Raw genomic sequence first — 5,614 nt, 5'->3', positions numbered from 1 at the left:
CTCAGCTTTTTTTTTTTTAATGGATGACTAATTTACAAGAACAGGAGCAGATGAAGTCAGATCAAAATACTGCTTTTTGCCTTAAATTTAAAGCTTCGTCACTTCTTTTGATGCGATGCGTTACGTGGCTTCGGCAGCGAAAAAATGAAGATGACGGTTTGACGTCACCTAACATATGAATTCTAAGGGGTTTTATCTAAGTTTTAGGAAAAGACAACGGGCGGCACCGAGCCAGAAAGTCACGATAAAAATATGAAAGTCGAGGTTCGTCGGCGACCCTAAATTGCCGAGACGAGAGAACGAACGGAGAAAAGTTAGTCGAATGCCATTTCCAGGATCTGCGTGCCAGAAGGCTTGTGATCATGGTCACGCAGGAATTGCGTCCCCCCTTTGTAATTCAAATACAACCATCGCCGGGCCAGGCAGACCATAACGCCCATAATATCAGTATCAAGTTCCTGAAGTCTGAAAATCCGGGGCCTGGGTGACACTTGAAATATCCAACTATGATCGCTCTTTTTAAATGCTGATAGAGGACAACCTGATGATTTCGTCGGATGATGTTGCAACCGCAGGGTAGCGATTTGGTTAGCCAGACATTCTGCGGCACGGCGGTACGCATCTACACATATTTTGTTGTTTATATTTAACGGCGAGACGCATCTTCCCAAAACCACGAGAAGGCCGATTGAAAAAATTCGAGCGGCGACGATCCGGTGAAAGGCGAGACAGGTGCCGGAACGTCGTCCGCGAACGGAAATGCGTTAATTGCGGGCGTTCCGGGTTGCGAAACAATGACCTGGCGAGAAAACCCGAGGGCAGAGTAGCGCGGGCACTTCACCAGATGCCTGATAGCAAAAAATTGGTGCCGGCAGTATGTTTCACATGATAAACTGTGCCACCATCTGCTGCGAGACCTGGGCCCGGCCCAAACCACAAGACGGTAGCGGGAAACACACGACTCAAGATGGCACTCGGTCTGCAAACACGAGCCGCGAAGCCGCCCCCCCCCCCAAAGTCCCGAGGACGCGGGGGCTGAAAATGCGGAACTGCTTCAGGTGTGACACGGCGACAATTTTTGAGCCCCCCCCGTCGGACGCGTTTGCGTCCCGATCGGAAAATTTGAGATTTCAAAGGCGGTTGAAAGAGGAATCTGGCTCGGAAAAAAAAAAAAAAAAAAAAAGTTGATACCGGCGTCGGATGGCACGGGAGCAAACCGCTCCGTTTATGTTCTTGTCCACATGCTGGTAAGGAGGAGATCACTCGGCCGGTCCCTCAGGTATAAGATGTTTTCAGTTGTAGTTTCATGGACAAAAAACAAAGATCCAACATCAGATAAAGGCATTTGGCTCTTCGGAACAGAGTGGGAAACCCAGTGCGGCGCGAGAGGCCGTCCTTCACTGGCGGAACCGTTCTCCACACTTGGCACCGACATAAAAGCGGCTTCTACTCCACTGAAGTGCACGCATATACATAGATACAAAAGGCGCACACACACACACACACACACATGCGCAGGGTAGGAAGTATGCCTGTCACGGACACGCAGGGAAAGGGAGGCAGCAAAAACAACTTTCTGTCGACAGGAATAAGAAAAACAACAGTTGAAAGAGGGTCTGCATGAGAGAGAGCGCCAGATAAAGGCGTCCGCTCTGTCAGAACTCATCAGTCTGCGGATGGGAGGGAAATGCAAGGGAGACGCAACCGTACGAGCGCCGTCGCTGTCCTCCTCCACCGCAGACTGGAGGAGGAGGTGGCGGTGGGGGGGAGGTGGAGGGCGAGCCCCGGAAAACCCGGGGAAAACCTCCGACGGGCAGGTACGGCGACTCGACTCACAGAAACGGAGCATCAAAAAAAAAAAACGCGGCCGAGCGTCCCTGGGCTAAACGGGCGGGCGCTATACGCCGGAGATGTTTAAACTCGGTAATGGGTTTCATCGCCCGAAGGCATGGGCTTTAGTAAAGAGAAACAGAGAGGAGAGAAAACAGAGGGAAGCGAGTCAGCGAGGGCCAGATTACCCCACGGCCTCCAGGGCCGCTTTCCAGAAGAGAAGATAAAAGGGCTTATTAATAGCCCTTAGATTTACATGCACTAAGTGGATGTTTATACTGGAACTTGCCGCTTATGTGTGAACATCCAACAACTGTAAACAGTGCCATTCAGGTCCCATTTCCTTTACATCACCGATATTGTTTCAACTCGCAAAATAGGCAGCGAGAGTTTAAAAAAACATCATTTGGGGGCATTATCTTTTAAGCGTTTCCACGGCCGGGGCCTGCCCGGGGGCGGTAATCATCGGCCTTCATTGTGCACTTCCTCCTCTGCTCCGTCATGTTACACTGACTTCTCTGTAAACAGCAGGGGAAGGGACGGCCGACGGAGGCGCCGATGTGCCGCTGCACACACGACGCGCGCTCGTACCGCTAGAGGCGACCGCAGACGTTGATATGTGTATAAACACGAGCGCGGGGGGTTTAATTAAGACGGGGGAGGGAGCGCGGAGAATCTGCACAAAGACAAGGACCGCAACAACGAAACTCCGAATTCGAATTTGTCAAAATTACCGCGAGGTTTTCGGTAGCAAGGCATGCTGCACACACACACACACACACACACACATGACCGACATGCTGATATAATTTGATTGGATCATCCGGTTGCTAAATAAAGGGTACGACCTCCAAAAAAAATTTAAAATAAACACACCGGCATTGTGTTGAAACATCGGGGAACCTCCTTCGTCGACCACATGAGAGGCGGACGAGCGGGAGAAGGGGTTCGGGGTTGGGGGGAAGGGGCCGCATGCCCGTCACCCCGCTGCCTTTTATTGGACGAATATAAAATTAACAACAGTCAGGAGCGGTAATGGCGAGCACGGCCGCTCCCAACACAAATCTCCAATTTGAGGTCAGCTGAACACTCCCGTAAAAGTTTACGGGGCTGCTTAAAGACGAACTGTCACTTTACAAGGAACAAACTTTTCTAATTAATCATCGGACTAATACCTGGGTCTTTTAATACACTCCGGGTCTAATGCGTTCCCCCTGTTAAAGGTAACACAAGGAAGCAGAGTCCGAGCTAATGGCTATCGACGTAAATCAATAAAAAATGCTGTTAAATGCAAAGCTAATGCCGAGGAAACAATGAGGGTGAAAAAAAAAAACAAAAAAAAAAAACAGGTTTTTTTTTTTTTTTTTTTTTTTTCATTTTACACATCCGTGTTGAAATATGTAAATAGCGGCGGAGGAAAACTTTCTATAAAACCCGGCGCGGCCGGGGAGGGTGGGGAAGGGTTATAACGATTAAGGCATATTGATCCGTGAGCCGCGTAAAAATACATTTAAAGCAACCATCTGTTTTTCAAATGAATACCGGATTACTCTCAGGGTGTGTACAAAGTGGTTTGAAATTAAAACCTGTCATAAGTAACCGACCCGTTTAACATGGAGCCCACGTGGACGGGAGGGTGTTAATGGACCGGTTGACACAAGCGTCGTGTTGGGGATTCCAGGCTGGAGTGTCCTAAGAGTGTGTGAGGACACCGAAGCTTTGTTCTGCCAGCACATCAAAGGGGCGACCCGAGCTATGCCAACAATGGCCGCCGTCTATATTTAGGGGAGGTGATGGACGAAGGGAGGCGGACACGTATGAGGTCACCGCCAGAACTCGCCAGACGTCCGCGCCGGCGATGAAAGAGGCCAGGATGCCAGGATACTTCACCCGGTGCTGCGTCGGTAACTGGCTTCTGAATGCGGCGATTGCCCGAAAGTCAACCCCCTCCAACACACACACACACACACACACACACAAAAACAACAGGGCGTCTTCTTACCCCCAACCTTAAGCCCCGTCCATCTTAGCGGGGTCGGGTCTTATAAAGCGAGAGAGCTCTCCGAGATAAGATCACAGGGAGATTAAGCTCCTGTATCAGAGATTAGGCTAAATTTGTTTTCACTCATTTGAACCTGGGTGGGGATAGTCCCCTCGGCCTGCCCTCCCCTGGCCCGGGCATAATGCCATTAGTGGTGTTTTGTTGACAGCAGGCGACGGTAAATGAGGCCCCACTTTAATCAGCGGCATGCAGGGCCGGTGTCAGAGTTCCCCCCCGTGTCTCTCAGGTGAAAGATGAGCGTGGAGAGAGGTGTTGTCTCCACATTAATTAAAACTCTTCCCCGCACGCAAAGATGACGCCGCTCCCGTCCCTCCCTCCTTCTGGAAAACCGCGACGGTACCGTGGGCGTAGACGCCGGCCGTTAGTTAGGCGAGCGGAGAAAGGGCGCGCGCGGCAAGGGGTGTAATTAATTTAATCAGACTAAGAGCGCGTTCTAACTGCTGCAAAGCAAGAGGGGGGGGGGGCGTTTATCCGTGCGGGAAACGGGCCCGTTTCGGGCGTCATGACGACGGAAATGCACCGGGGGATGCTTTATTTTAGTCGCATGATGAAAACAGACGCTAGCAAAACTACATGAAACGGTTTTAGGTTTGCTTTTTATTTCCTCATCCGTCGATACCGTTGCATAACAGCGTTTGCGGGAAGTAGCAAAGTGGAAACGGCAAAATACAAGTTGCGTGTTGACTCGGGAGATTTTAAAACGTCTGGATACCCGCATATTTATTTTTATGACGGCTTCGCTTTCACCCGAGCTAAACAAATACCTTTCTCGCCATTGCGTTATAAAAACAAACCTCTGGCTTGTGTTTTGATGCTTTGGAGGAGGACGTTCGGAATAGTGTTTGTTTTAAACCGTTCATTCATTCATTAGGGTGAGCAATCCCAGCTGTCATTGGCCGATCATAAGGCCACAACAAGAATTATTATATCAACGGTGCACGCAATAAATATATAAAACACATAATAGCATTGACTTGCTTCAGTAAGGAAAATCTGTTAGGAACGTCTCCCTGCTATTTATTGATAGTCCTGCAGACAGAATGTACGCGCTTTTGCCGTTTCTCTCGCAAAAGTTGCCTGGAAAGCAGGCCAAACCGCACTCGTGATCCTTCTCTCCTGGAGGTAAACAACCAAGATGGCTGCTGATGAGAAGCAGGACTGTCGCAAGCGCTTTCATCTTAGTACAAAAAAAAAAAAAAAACACCCGAAAAAACAGAGGCTTTGACGGGACGTTACTTTAAAACTAACGGTAAGTTAGTGTTTCGCTTCCACAGTTGGATACTCTTATTGGATATGGGTTTATATAAGGAGGTCCAAATCAAGTGTGGTGCGTGGCCATGGCAAAAAAAAAAAAAAAAAAAAAAACCCTTTGGGAATGAGAGGGAAATAAAACAGGATTTCCGGATCTATTTTCAAAGTAAACTATTTTGAGGATGCTAGATTTTTCAAGATTATCTGAAAAAAAGTATCCGCTCTGTTAAAAAAAAAATTATATATATATATATATATATTATTTTATTTTTTTGCTCCGTTCCAAAACGTTTTTCTAAATCTCTAATTACTGTGATATAAATATGCTGGCCAAGAATGAAGTAGGTTAAATGCACTTGGTAATTTGGCACTTATGTTCAAATAAACATTCTGGTTTCCAATTACTTGCTGTTCCTCAATACAGCCGATAAAACCAACTCTCCAAACAAAAAAAATTGGTTAGTTTTTTTT

Source organism: Fistularia commersonii, chromosome 27 (assembly GCF_037954325.1).
Source record: "Fistularia commersonii isolate RoL2024-O1a breed Wild chromosome 27, RoL_Fcom_v1.0, whole genome shotgun sequence".
In the NCBI taxonomy this organism is placed as follows: Eukaryota; Metazoa; Chordata; class Actinopteri; order Syngnathiformes; family Fistulariidae; genus Fistularia; species Fistularia commersonii.
Note: the sequence above shows the minus strand (reverse complement) of the source record.